A 15,786-nucleotide genomic window follows, 5' to 3' on the forward strand; every position below is an offset into this window, starting at 1 on the left:
TTAAGGGTAAGAGATGTAAACGTCACCTCTCTATGCTAAGAGTGTCAAAAAGTGTGTGCCCATTTATTGAAACCACCACAGATCCAAACAAGTCCCCAAGGCTGGACACTACCAGAGATTTCAGGGCAGATCTCAGCCACCATCAGCAAAAGCAAAGCAGAAAATGAAAAAAAAAAAAAAAAAAAACTGCTCTGTGAAAGACAATATGAAGAGGACAAGACAAGCCTTAGACTGGGAGAAAATATTTGCAAAAGATATATCTATAAAGAACTGTTATCCAAAATACACACAAAAAAACAAATAATTCAATTAAAAAATGGGCCAAAGACCTGAACAGACACCTCACCAAAGAAGATATACAGATGGCAAATAATGAAAAGCTGCTTCACATCATATGTCATCAGAGAAATGTAAATTAAAACAACAATGAGATATTACTGCACCTCTATTAGAATGGCCAAATTCAGAACACTGACAACACCAAACGTTGACAAGGATGTGGAGCAACAGGAACTCTCGTTCATTGCTGGTGGGAATGCAAAATGGTACAGCCACTGTACCAAACAAGGCTGTTCGGTGGTTTATTACATAACTAAACATACTCTCACCGTATGATCCTGTAATCATGCTCCTTGGCATTCACCCAAAGGAGCTGAGAACTTCTGTCCACACCAAAACCTGCATATGGATATTTATAGTAGCTTTCATAATTGCCATATATATAAGTCGGTTGTGTTTCTATATACAGGCAATGAACAATCAGAAATTGAAATACAAAGAAAAATACCATTTACAATAGCAACAAATATGGATTACCTAGAAGAATCCATGGGAGGATTAAGAAGAAAAGAAACCAAGGAAAGTGTTTTTCAAGTAGGAGGAAATGGTCGGCAGTATCAAATCCTGATGGTGAGTCAAGCACAGTAAGAATTCACTGTGTCCACTGAACTTGGATTAATGTGAACTTTGATGCCTTTAGTAAGTTCTGTTTTGTTGGAATCATATAAGTGGAGGTCAGACTGGAATGGAATAAGGAATGAGAAATAAACATTTTTCAGGAAGTTAGTTGTGAGGAGCAATAAGAGTAGCTAGAGAAGGATATGGGAGTCGTGTGTGTGTGTGTGTGTGTGTGTGTTTTAAAATGGTAGCATATTAAAATGTTGAATAAATATTCTGTTAGAGGGAGAGAGAAAAGAGGGAAGTAAATAGGTAGAGTATCAATTCCTCCAAAGTGAGCTAAAGAAAAGCCAAAGAATAGTTTGATGGATGTCCCACATAGAACATATAGGAGGATTTATATTTGCAAGAGGATAGTTCTCTCTCTGAACAGTTCCTGACATATTGTCATATTTCAACAAATATTTGTGGATAAATGGATGAAAATGCAGAAAAATATTTTAGCCACATACTCCAATTACCCATCCATCAAAATGTTATGTAAAATTTCCTTATTCCACTTGACTTCTTATATCAAATTTTGATCGCCTTTCCAATGTGCAATTATACTATAAATATTTTTTCATTCAAACATATATCTCATTAATAAACTAGCTCAAAAATTTGGAGGATGATATCAGGTCTATATTTTTCATTTATTAGTAATCTTGACTACTTACTTGCTGGAAGGATAGAACATAGGATTTGGATCCAAAATAGTACGTTTTTTAAAAGACAGCAGATTTACATTTATAGTATGAAGCGTTCCATGTCACTTCCCATTAATTTGGATATTTGGCCCTATTCCAGTGTTGATGAAGAAGGTGAAACAAGAATGATAAATTGCAGGGTTCGCTAGGGCTTTTTTGGCTGTCGTCAAAACTATAAAGTTGCTTGGACTTCCATTTGCAATAATTATTTATATCATTTCAACAATCTAGCCATTGTGCTCACAGCTTTAGGGAAATGACTAAGTCGAGGTTCACCTCAAAGAATAAACAAATAAGGGATTAAACTTAGGCACAAAAATAATTTGCTAAGTGCTTTCACCAGAGTTACAAAGTACTCCAAAAGGACAGAAACCAGGGAGGCTAGGTTACATGGAGATGTGTTTAAGTTGTGCCTTAAAAATGACTTAACGCTTAGTCCCTGCTTGTCCAGTATTTTAGATTAGAATATTTGGCCTTAGATATGAAAAATTTGTATTTGCAAGAAAACAGTTATCTTCTTAAATAGAAAAAGTATTGATTTTATTTTAAACATGAAGTAACCTTGAATACCTGGGCAAATCACTTCACTTCTCAGATCTTCTCAAACTCAGCATCTAAAAGAAAAGTGTGCAATATTTGACACACAGTCAATAACAATGCTGAACACCTTCAGTGACATTATCCTTGTTATTCATATCATCATAACCATGACAAAGAAATTTACAAAATTAAACAGAAACGTCAAGTATTGAGTTGGATAGTGCAGTCATAAAGGGGAGCTAATGAAAATATGGTCTTGAAGTGTTTGCCTCCATTTGTAATTTCCAAGGACTGGGTATTTCTCTCCAGTGTCCAAACACAAGGACTTTTAACTTTAAAGAAAATTCAGTTTATCGGAAAGAGTAGTTCCAACTCTGTGAGGTCATCAGCTGGTAACTTGGATTCACTTTGCACAATGATTTTGATACCTGTCATTTGTTTGTTCTGTCAGTTTTCAATTGATGTTGCTGTGAAAGACTTTTAGATATGAATTGGAGAATGTTAGTTTGAATATGATATGATTCATTCATTGCACATAAGTCTTATTTTCAAAAGCCCACAGTGATTTTTTTTTCTTCTCCTTAGACCCTATTCAGGTAGAGGCAACTGCTACTAGCCACAAATATAGGAGCCCCAGTGGTAATAAAAAGGCCTTTATGATGAGCTGTGCACACTAGGCTGGGCAAATATTGAGATTCCTTCTTACCATGAAAACTTTGAGAATACTGCCTTAAGCAAACAGGGTACAGTCCTCTTTAAACTTTTATTTTTGACACAGGACCTTCTAAACTAGGCTAATTTAGATTTTTTGGTTTATAAATCTTGTCTGACTTTTCTAACTAAACACAAGCTCAGTGTGTGCCATTAGAGGCATGTATCTTTTTTCTTTTAAAATTTACATAAGTATTACCAAAATAAGTTGAGAAACTGTGCTCTTCTCCATGACTTAAAAATGAATATACTCTGTAATTCTTAGGAAAATAAAGAGTTTGCACTTGGAACTTGAAATCTAAGGAATGTAGAAAAATATTAACTTATCCACCTGAGAAAAAAATACTTGTAATGAAAAACACCTGAATTTGTTAGAGGGCTGTTGTTTACAGTAAAAACTGCTTCAGATCTGAAATGATAATTGTTCTTCATAAATTGTAATAGAAAAAGATAGTGGTATCAACTTTCTTGAAGACTTCAAACACTTTTTCATGAAAGCTTGTTCTCAGCCTTGATCCAAGCCATAAGAAAATAAAGTAATTGTATGTGAGATGAGAAATGAGCATTTTGAATATGTTTAATTAATTATCAAATATATTCGAATAGTCAAATTATTTCTGTATAATAGATTTCTTCCCCTAAGTGAATTAGACTCATAAGCTGTACAAAACCTCAAATATTTAATAATTAAAAATCATTTTGTTGATGTTTCCCACCCACCCCCCAAAAAACAGATGAGTAGACAATTTTATCTTCAACATTAAACTGATACCTAGTTCTTTCCCTTCCCCAAGATAAACAGAGACACCATGCTGTTGTCTATCAAAGACCATTGGGATGGATGACCACTTACAGAAAAGGATGTCAAAACCTTGAGAGAATCATGCTGTCTTCTGTGTCATAAAGACAAGTAAGCAAGTTTAAAAAAATCTTCCTTAAAAGCATAAGAATTAAAAAATATATTTAATATATATCTCTCCATAAGCAAGAAGCCTTACTATAGAATTAAAAATCTGTTTAAATGGCTCGTAGCAGGCTCATTCTCCCTTGACTGACTGGAGTAAGGAGAAGTGGCAGGTTCTCGGGCCAGTAAGCTGGCTGCCTGAAGAAGTCTTTCAGAGAGTAATTGGGAACAAATAAGTTCCATACCTTTCCTTAATATCAGTTTTGCCTATGTCTGGAAAATGTGACTCTATAATACATGATCTATAAACAAGACAACAAATCATGTATTTTAGACATAAGTGAAATTTAGGGATGATGAATTCTAATGTTCCTATTATACAAATGAGGATACTAAGATGTAGCTTATAGTGGTTACACCAGAATGTAATAGAAGAGATCAGAGTTCAAACACTTAATGTTCTTTTTTCCCATGACTTATTCTTTTTGCTAATCTATAAGGATTGACAGGTCAGAAGAGCATCTGATAAGTAGGATTCCTTCACCCCAGTCATATTAGAACTTCTCACCGCTCCTCACTAAAATTTCCAAGAAAGAATAGAATCTATAACGTGGAAGATCAGACTTTCATGAGATATAATGCCAGAATCTAGGAAGAACTGACATTAGTTAAAAATATGTGGAACTAAACTAAGAAATTAAAAACTTCAGTTGCCCTTTATGGTGTACTTCAGATAATTATGAAAAAAATGGAAATGATATTTCATGCATTTTCATATCTTTGTTTTCCTAATAATGGATTCTAGTTAATTAGAAAACAAGTAGCCAGCCCTTTTAGTTCTCAAGTATAGAATGTAAAACAAGGATAGCACTTCTTCCCAAACCCTTTTTCTGCCTTTTCCACATCTTAGCACCCCATTTTCCTACATCTTTAAAGAGACTGCCAATAAAATGAAATAAAATAAAATAAAATATAAAATAGAGAACAAAGGTCATGGCCACTGTATTCTGTTAGAAGTTCTCTCTACAAGTAAAAATCACTTTAGAAAATGAAAGAGCCTTGGTAGTGGTATCTGGTGGGTATTATAGTTTTTCCTGTTCCAAATGAAATGGACTTAGAAAGAAATGTTTACAATTGACTTGCACTAAGTGAATTTACCCAAAACTGGAAATTAGGCCATGAACTGTGCTTTTCAGTCTGACATTTAGCTGTTGTATCTACAATAAAATAAGTGGACAGAGGGTGAATCAACTGCAATCAGATTACAAATCTTAACCCTTTCAGATTTTGCCTCTTTTGAGCATAAGCAAAGAAAAAGCAATGTAATATCTATAAATAACTTCTGTAAGACAAGAGACAGGAAACAGGATCCAGAAGTACACAATCCAAAAAGAAATGTCAAAAAAATTTTTTGATCCTTTATAGAAGCAAAAGCTACACACTGTAGAAATATAAGCACAGGGCAGGACAGGAATAAAGACGCAGATGTAGAGAATGGACTTGAGGACATGGGGAGGGGGAAGGGTAAGCTGGGATGAAGTGAGAGAGTGGCATGGACATACATACACTACCAAATGTAAAATAGATAGCTAGTGGGAAGCAGCCACATAGCACAGGGAGATCAGCTTGGTGCTTTGTGACCACTTGGAAGGGTGGGATAGGGAGAGAGGGAGGGAGATGCAAGAGGGAGGAGATACGGGGATATATGTATATGTATAGCTGATTCATTTTGTTATAAAGCAGAAACTAACACACCATTGTAAAGCAATTATACTCTAATAAAGATGTTAAAAAAAAAGATATAGAAGCACAAAGTAATAGAAACAAGACAGGATAGATTGCAAAAGGATATGGAATACATAAAGACAGATGGGACAGAAACCAACAAAATTGACTTCCACACTGGAAAATATAAACATCATAATTGATGGTGCAGATAATTGAATGTGTATTATAAGGAACAAATTTTACTTCATTCAGATTTTAAAGAAAAATGGGGTTCTCTTTGGCAATCATGGTATTATGCTATGAATAACATCTCAATAAATACACAAAAAGAAAACTTGTGCTAGTCAATATTTTCAAAAACAATATTATAAAACTAAAAATTAATAACAAAGTTAAGCATTAGACAAACCATATGGAAAATAAATCCAATCACTGGGAGGTGGGGGTGGGGGACAAAATGCATGAGTCTTAACTTTCAAGAAAAAAATCAAAATTGTAATTACAGAATACCTAGAAACTGGTTATAATTAGAACTACGTGTCACTTAGGTAATTCAGCCAAAGTTTTATTTAGAGGGAAATTCATAGCCTTGAATGAATTTCATTACTAAATAACTTGAGATGTCAGACAAAGAACAATTAAATTAACCTGGGAAAAATTCAAGGGATAAATCATAAAAATACATTCTATTGAAATGTCTAATAGTCCTTCATTCTAATATCTTTCTAAACATTTCACAAAGATTATGCTTTTTTAAATAGCTGGAAACATTGTAATATTAGAAATGGCAATATCCCAGAAACTAGTCAAAAAATTCCTTGCCTTCCAGCTGAGAATTAACCACCATAGATGGCCTATTTGAGGCTCTAATCTGTCATCAACAAGAGTTATATCTATCATGTTGACTTCTTACCTTTTGTTGCCATTTGTGACATTCATAGAGTCCCCAGTTCACACTTCATTGTCATGAAGTTTCCTAAAAATCTAAAAGTTTTTGTCTGCTGGTGGGATCACATTACTTGGCTAAAATAATTTCTTTTAGCTAACCAAAAAGGTAATTAGCTCTTCCAATAAAATATACAGTGCTTACTTTTTAAAGCTCTAGACCAGCAGTAGTTTTGCCCTGTCACAGGTCAGGGGATACTCCAAGGCATTATATAAATGTTCAATCCTTTCTTTTCAGATGCTTCAATTTTCCTAAGATAACTGGTGTTAAATGGTATTGGCCCATAATCTGTGCCTCAATTCAGTCATGATGGTTTTTAAAGTCACCCTTTAAAAAAAAAAAAAGGAAGAAAAAGAAAAGGTCAATTGTGGATTAATTTTCATCCACCAAAGGACAACATAAGTTTTCTTTGAGCAATTAGGCTATACTGGTTCCCAATTGTCCTATAGTTTTTTTCCATGAAGTTTTGGAATGTGTTATGCAAATTAAAATTAATCCTCAAATTGGCACAATTAGTTACACATGTTTATGTCTAACATATGTTTAAAAAAATTGTCTAAGTTGGTGGAAAATGTGTATATTTTACCAGATAAAAGCAATGCTGATATGTCTTAACTTATCTAGATATTATCCATATGGTTTGTAAATGTTATGCTCTGTCCAACACAAAAAGTAAACTGATTTCAAATTGTATAAGATTCTTTGATAAGTTTCCATTCTTTTTCTCTGGGACTCAAGAGATATAAGAAGAAGAAAATCATATAGAAATTTTTCAGTAATGGAAAATAAGGCTTTTATATCACATTCCCTTTTATTCATCAAGCCAACTGGAAAATTGAAACAAATAATCTGAAAACAATAGAGCTAAAGAAGTAGAGATTGCACAATGGGGTGAGATAACTTGAAAGTTGCACTGTAATCATTTTAAAGGACATAATATTACTCTTTACCAGCCAAGACAATCTCTTATGCTTTTAAAAATATCATTTTACTGAGATCCTAATCAAACTTGTCTGAAAATATGTTTGAATCTAAAATGCATTTATCTAAAGCAATATGGCAAAAAGCACTAGGAAAGTAAGTACAAACTGAAAAGGAAAGGAGAAATATTGTTATGATATTAACGGAAAAGTGTGGTAGACATTTGTATGATCATCTGTATAGGCCCCTTATTATTTTCATGATTTATCTTCTTCTCTCCATGATACTGCCACATATACCGCAACCACTTTTCTTGTATGAAACTGCCACCCTAAGCACAGTTGTTTCATCAAGAGTTGACACCCCATGAAGGATGGGATAATCATAGCACTCCAACCCCTAGTATCATAACTGGTCTATAAGTGGGTGCAAGACATAAATTGAGCTACATCCTTTACTAATCGGTCTGCTTCACATGATTAAACGTAGAAATCATCAGGCCTCTTTCAATATCGTTCCTTCTCTCTCTCTCTCTGTGTCATTCACACAGAGAAGAGGCCATGTGAGGACACAGAGAGAAGACCACCATCTACAAGACAGGAAGAAAAGTCTCAGCAGAAATCAACTCTGATGCCACCTTGGACTCGGACTTCCAACCTCCAGACTGTAAGAAAAAGATTTCTGTTGTTTATATACACACTACTAAATGTAAAATAGGTAACCAACAAGGACCTACTGTATAGCGCAAGGAACTATGCTCAGTATCTTGTAATAATCCATAAGGGAAAAGAAACTGAAAAATTATATATATAATTATATATGTATATAAAAAACTGAATCACTTTGCTGTACACCTGAAACTAACACAACATTGTTACCAACTATACTTCAATTAAATAAATAAATAAAATAAAGGTTATATGAAAGACCAAAAAAACATTTCTGTTGTTTAAGCTACCCAGTCTGCGGTATTTTGTTACAGCAATCTGACCTGACTAATACAGCATCTTTTTCTTAAAGAAGTACCCCAAAATTGTATAAACTTAAAGTCCTACAAAATCTGGATCTGGTCTTGAGAGCCAAATTAAAGTTAAGGAGTAGGCAGGGTAGATGGTGGAAGACTGAGAAAATAATTTCAGTTCCTTTCTCCACCATCAACATCAAGTCTGACAGTTTTCCCCTCAGTAAATTATCAAAATAAACCTAAATTCTGTGGAGCTTCAGTCTTGGGCAGTAAAGATGTTAGAATATTAGCTGAAGGGTTTTTTTGTTTCTGTATAATATTATGCTTTAATCTTCAACAGAGAGGCTAGAGCTCAATAAATAATATAATAATCAAAATGGTGATATTAATAGTATTGTATGAGCTCATTGTTTGTGATTGCAGTTCTCATTTTGGTCTCACTATAAACAGAGCTGACATAGGCAGGCATATATATGATTAAACATCCTACCTGCAAACAGGAATATATTATGAAGTGTTAATGAGATCCATTAATAAGTTATGTGGCATAGATTTTTCTATTGGAATATGGAGAACATGCTCAGTTTCTTTTTTAACTTCAAAACAATTGATTTTGACAAACGTGGGGGAGGAAGGTAGAAGTTTTAAAGAAAATTGTTTCATGCCTCAGAGAATCCAAGAGGAAAGGCAGTCATTCTGGATTTCTGGAGATGCATCTGCCTTTGTGGGTCACTAACTATGGTATTCAGTCTATTTGCAGAATCCACTTACTAAGAACTCCCTCATGACTTGGCGTTAGTTACCACATGTTAAGCTGTGAGGGGTTTTCCTTTTCTCCCTGAAGGAAGCAGCCCACTGGAAAAAGAAAGTTCCTGCTCGGGATATGGGAAGTTTTTAATCCAGAGAAAAATTTCCATTTCTTATCATGTTATACATCCTGACCAATTGCTAAAACCTCAAATGATTTCCCAGTACGTTGTGTGGTTTATAGCCAAATATGGGGCCTTAAGTGAATCCCAGTGGTCCTGGAATTAATCAAGAAACACTAAGTCCTCTCAATGTGTTATACACTACAGCACCAGGCACTCAATAAACAAAGTCAACAGCAGTCTGTGCTCTTTAGGATCTCACAGTATATGAGGGAACACCAAGACAGAAACAAATGTTATTATCCATTAAGTTCAGTAACACTGACTTGGACATTCCAAAGGTAACAGAGAGAAGAGAATATAGGAAATAACGGGAAGGATTTGGACAAGTTGTTCTAAAGGTTATAGAAGTTTGCCATATGGAAACTCTGGAAAATCAGGGAAAGTTCCCCAAAGAGAGGAATCAACACCTGCCAAGATCTGGGAGAGAGAAGGGCAGTGTTTTTCAATCACTGAGAAAAGATTTAGGAAGAAACAATTATATCTGACATTATATGGAAACACAAGAGCATGAAGAGGAAGAGGCAAGAATATGCAATGGCGAAAAGACAGTCTCTTTGTTAAGTGGTGTTGGGAAGTTTGGGAAGCTACCTGTAAAACAATGAGATTAGAACATTTCCTCACACCATATACAAAAATAAACTTAAAATGGATGAAAGACCTCAATGTAAGACCTGAAACCAGAAAACGCCTAGAAGAGAACATAGGCAGAACACTCTTTGACATAAATCAGAGCAATATATTTTTTGGATCTGTCTCCTAAGGCAAAAGAAACAAAAGCAAAAATAAACAAACGGGACCTAGTTAAACTTAAAAGCCTTTGTACAGCAAAAAAAATCCATCAACAGATTGAAAAGAAGACCTACAGAACAGGAGAAAATATTTGCAAATTATGTGACCAACAGGGGGTTAATATCCAAAATGTATAAACAGCTTACACAACTCAATATCAAAAAAAGAAAAAATCCAATCCAAAAAATGGGCAGAAGACCTGAATATTTTTCCAGAGAAGATCCACAGATGGCCAATAGGCACATGAAAAGATGATCAACATTGCTAATTATTAGCAAAAGTCAAATCAAAACGACAATGAAATATCACCTCGTGCCTGTCAGGATGGCTGTCAAAAATTCTACAAATAACCAATGTTGGCAAGGATGTGGAGAAAAAGGAACACTTAAAACTGTTGGTGGGAATGCAATTGGTACAGCCACTATGAAAGACTGCGTGGAGTTTCCTCAAAAAACTGAAAATATAACTGCCATATGATTCAGCAATCCATTCCTTGGTATATATCTGGAAAAAATGAAAACAGTAATTTGAAATGATACAAGCGCCCCAATGTTCAGAGTAGCACTATTTACAATAGCAAGATGTGGAAGCAACCTAAGTGTCCATCAAGAGATGAATGGATAAAGAAGATGTGGTGTGTTATATACACACACAATGGAATATTACTTATCCATAAAAAAGAATGAAATTCTGCCACTTGCAACAACATGGATGGACCTAGAGAATATTATACTTAGTGAAATAAGTCAGACAGATAAAGACAAATATCGTGTGATATCACTTATATGTAGAATCTAAACCATAATATAAATGAATGTATATGCAAGACAGACTCGCAGATATAGAAAACAAACTAGTGGTTACCAGTGGGGAGAGGGAAGTGGAGAGGAGCAAGATAGGGGTGGGGATTAACAGATACAAACTACTGTGTATAAAATAGAGAAGCAACAAGGATATATTGTATAGCACAGGGAAATATAGCCATTATTTGTGATAACTTTTAATGAAGTATAATCTGTAAAAATATACTGAATCACTATGCTATACACCTGAAACGAACATAATATTGTAAAGTAACTATGCTTCCAAGAATAAAAAGAAGGCTAAGAGGAATACAACACAATCCCTCTGGTCATATTTTGATGCTCACTCAGTTAATGTGTGCCTTCCGATCTGCTGTAAAGTGATAACTGCATTTCAATACATCAGATAATTTAGAACATTTTGTTCAAATACATGAAGGAAAAATGTTTTATATTTTTTAGTAGAACTTATTCTACGATATAAGAGAATATTAACAAGTAGCACATTTTTCTCTGTCACATATCAAAGTCCTCTTTCTCTACCAGAAAAATCTTATTCCAAATCAGAATGACTGATATCTGATTTTTTCTCTATAGTTGATAAACCAGGGCAGGCTCGTGGGGCTCAGTTTTTTGAGCAAATGTAATTTTGTTTCCAATAACAATGTAGTTACTTCTCTTGGAAAAGCGAAGTTTTCATGCCAGACATAGCGATGTAGAGATTAAGGTGATATTGCACATGTCACACCAGACCCCAGTGAGAATACATTTTGGAAAGGAAAAAAATAAAGGTAACAGTCAACTTAGGTATGCCAAATCGCCAGGGGCTCTGAAACCACAGCAAAAACCTCTAGTGCCTTCTTTTCCTGATTTCATAAACAATTTTTAACACGAGGTAGATTGTGAATGTTGTCAGCAGTCATAGAGTTTTTTTACTTAATACATCATTTTGTAAGACACCATGTCATACAGGGTGGGTATTCGTACTTTAGGATTTCCGTGAGAGTTGTACAGAAAAGCTTACACTTGTGTCAAAACAGGTAAAAGTGTGTGATATGATCCCTTCAGTTTTTTAAGTGTGTAAAAGTAATTCTACAGAGTCCAGGATATAGTATGTTACTTAATAATTTTGTCTGGTTAAAAAAAAAGGGAAGCAAAAAAGAAAGAGGTGGTTCGATTCATTCATCAATGCTTGTCTTGCAAAGCAACTTGCTTCCTTCTACTATTTCATTCTATTGATATGATATTTACATTTCATGATATTGAAGTTAATGTATTTACCACTCTTCACTGTTTTATGGACATGGTTGCTGGGAACATCATAAAACTGAACTCTATTTTGTCTTCCCTGAAGAAGACTTGAGAAGTAGCTTCAAGCTGAACTAGTGAAACCGGAAGCCAACCACCACCACCAGGGTGAGCTCTGCTTTCTCTTGATATTGTCTGTTAGATGGCCAGTCCACTAGTAGGAGCTGTGCTGTCCACAATTTGAACTGAGCCGCTGTCAGCAGTCAAATGGTAAATGACAGCAAATTCAAGTATTTTGACATGTCGTGTGAAAGGCAGGAAAATGCACGTTGTGAAAGGCAGGAATTGACATCTGTTGAGCCAAAATGTTGGCCGTTATAGAGAACTTAGACCTGCAGTGAGTAAGTTGTGGGAGCTTAGGGATGGCGCAGAAATTTTCACACTACTTCTATGCCCTAGGGAGAGAGAGCCGGCAGCTGCCAGGAGGAAATTTTGACTACAACTTTGTCAACCAGGAAAATTTTAATCACCGGCCATGGAAATTGGGCCAAGTTACAGGTTTTCCACTTTCCAGTTATACAAGAATAAAATGGATTATACTAAGTTGGAAAGCATTTTGGAGTAATCAGAATACAGATGTACAAATATGATACAGTCTTAACATAGGTAAGCTGATAATTATGCTCAATATTTTCCCAAGTGTAGTCCATATACTCACACATTTATCATTAATTCTTTAATTTCCTTCATGAGTCCACTGTGAATTTATAGGTATATGTATATAGATATATATATATATACTCATATATAAACAAATGCATATTATATGAAATTATTTTGTAAGCTAAGGCAAGCTTCTAAAAATCTGTTCGGTGTACTTGTATAATTCTATCAAGAGAAAACACTATTGTTATATTTTAGGTACAGTTTTACTGATTTTATGCAGCTTCTATCTTGTTTTTCTTTTCCAAGTTGTTCTCAGGATTATACCACTCAAAATCTGTCTGAACTTTCCCACCCATAGTGAATTCAGTTTTATAACTAGTCATGTGATTCAAACTCCACATTTTTTTAAGAATCCTAGCATGTTTCTGACTATACAGTAAAATAAAGCTCCCCTTACTGTTCCAAACATCCATTTAGGAATCAGATAATCAGCTTCTCCTTTCTCTATATGTTATCATGCTCCGAGCAATATTTCACTTTCTCCCCAGATAATTCATATAATATTCCTTCTGAGTGCACATTATATCAGATGTAATGATATAGTCGCTTGTATGAGGAACATCAAGGATGATTGCTTTAATAAGAACTATAGTCAAGGCAAGTCTAGAATGGATCTTTTGTAGCAGGAGGGAAAGAGTCTTAGATTGGACAGTTTCTTCTCTACCCACCAACTTGCTATCATCTCATTTCTTTTTCATTTAACATTCTAAACACCTCCTTTATTATTCAAAACGTTCTCATCCCTTTACCCACAAAAGAAGAGAAAAATTCCTGTCTTTTAGTTTCAAATTCATTCTTAAGAGGATGTGATCATAAGTTTTAAAATTTATGGTAATGGCCATCTTCTGTAAAATAGCTTTGTATCTTTATAGTTGGGCACTGTCTTGCCATTTAAAATTCTTATAACTCAATTCAAGTAAATTGCAGGGAGTTGATATCTATAAATTTACTTCATTACACATTTTAAGAGGAGAAAGTAAAAATAATTGCACAAAGACTGTGCTGTTCATTGGTTTCATAGGATCATTAATCCTTTTTCAGAATGGCCACCTCCCTCACATTTCAGTGCGGGTTTTGTATTCTGCAGGAGTGGGGAGAAGATTGCATTTAGCATTCCATGAACTTTAGACAATTAAAAAGTTGCAGTATTTGTTCCCAGTTGTTTTTCTGTTTCTTTCAATTTATCACAAAAAAGAATTTCAGTCTTTTCATTCTTATGAAAAGGTGTCTGCCAGATATGTTTGTTTAATATAGAGCTAGCAATCTGTAAAAAGTGTAGATTATCTAACAGTTTGCAAAGAATAAACTTGGCAAACTAAAATTCACTGTGAATCTTTTTTTAGAAGTATTAACCAAAAACTGTAGCTTCAACCAATAAGTAAGTAGTTTCTTCTATATTTTTTGTACTCATGGTTCCCATGGGTTTGTCTATCCACCCCACAATCTTGCTGCCTTTTCTCAGCAATAGCTTGTGATCTTGTTTTTCTTCCAGGAGCGCAGGAACAAGGGTAGCTCCCCTCAGATGGGCCTGTTCACAGAGACACATAGAGACAGTCTAGAGCAAGTGTACGGGGTCACCCAGCAAGTTTAGGACAAAGTGCTCTAGGGGGTCAGAGCCTCTGTGTGTCAGGCAGTAGCTAAGAGTACCATCTGCTTTGCTCTGTAGACACAAGACCAAAGCAGGGTCAGTAAGTGAGATTTTGAGGAGTGCTTTGAACATTAGATGTCCAAAGTTAGAAGACAAACTAGATTGTGTATTTTTTAAATCAAAGTTTCAGCATTTGCATCCACACTTCCTATCACTAAGATAAGCATAGAAAAGAAAATGCATGCCAGAGTGTCTGCCTAAGGTCAAATCACAGTTCTGCCCCTAACCCTAACCCTTCATTTGGCTTAAGCTTGTAAGTTACTTAACCTTGCATGACTTAGTTTTGTCATCTATAAAACGGAAATAATAAAACCACCTACTTTGTAAGACTGTTGTAAAGATTAAATGGTTTATATTAATACATGCCAAGCCCTCTGTCAGTGCCTGACATGTTATATACTCAAATGTTAGCTATCGTTATCCAACAAACAATGATTATGCCATTTATTCTATAGTATGTGGAATTATAATTTCATGACTTCCTTGAGGGCCAAACTTTGTACACAGGAAGCAAAGGTAACCATGGCCATCAGCTCTACTTTCATTGGGATGGCAGGTCCTCATCATGGCTTTCCATATAAATGATTTCCAATCAATCACACATGATGGCACATCATTTTGCATCCATCAGTAAGGACAATTCTCAATCTAATAAGAAGCTCAAGGGTGAAGTCAATTACAGTTGCTTGATATTCTCTGATTGCGTATTCTTTAATATTTTATGTATCTAAGTTGTATTGTCACAATTGTGTACTGCATACGAAAAACTATAAGTAATTAGCATCAAAGTTGTTGGACCCTAGAAGAACGATACATAAACAATATTTAGCAACACTAAAAATATATGGTTTTGTGCATATAAATTTACAATTTAAAGTAAGTCAAGATGGACTAGATGAATAAGAATAAAAAAACCACATTGGAGAAATAGCTGAAATAATAATCATGGCATCAAGAAAACAGTATATCAATTTGGGGGGGAGGTTGTTTTTATAAAACAATAAAATAAATAGACTTTATTTTTTAGAGCAATTCTAAGCTTACAGAAAGATTGAGAAGAAAGTACAGAGGGTTCCCCTCACCCTCTCTCCCCACCCACTACACACGTGTCCACTATTGCGTTAGTATGGTACTTTTGTCATCAATTTGTTATAATTGGTGAATTTATGTTATTTTTAACTAAAGTCCACAGTTTATATTAGGGTTCACTCTACATTTCTATGGGTATTGACAAATGCATAACTATCTATCATTCTATTTATCTATCTATCATTACAGTA

The 15,786-nt window shown here is 34.7% G+C and overlaps 1 long non-coding RNA gene across 2 annotated transcripts; it reads left to right on the plus strand.

Moving 5' to 3' along the window:
* The first annotated feature begins 486 nt into the window (after positions 1-486).
* LOC114895504 lies at positions 487-12,290 on the plus strand. 2 transcript variants are annotated; one of them, XR_003793567.1, is made up of 4 exons: positions 487-909; positions 3,692-3,807; positions 7,947-8,062; positions 12,242-12,290. It is a non-coding gene; the product is annotated as an uncharacterized LOC114895504 (long non-coding RNA). The 2 variants fall into 2 exon arrangements; XR_003793566.1 differs by lacking the exon at positions 12,242-12,290 and having other exon boundaries at positions 7,947-8,082.
* Positions 12,291-15,786: the final 3,496 nt, after the last annotated feature.

This window comes from Monodon monoceros, unplaced genomic scaffold, assembly GCF_005190385.1.
Source record: "Monodon monoceros isolate NGI ecotype Baffin Bay Population unplaced genomic scaffold, NGI_Narwhal_1 Super_Scaffold_14, whole genome shotgun sequence".
NCBI lineage: Eukaryota > Metazoa > Chordata > Mammalia > Artiodactyla > Monodontidae > Monodon > Monodon monoceros.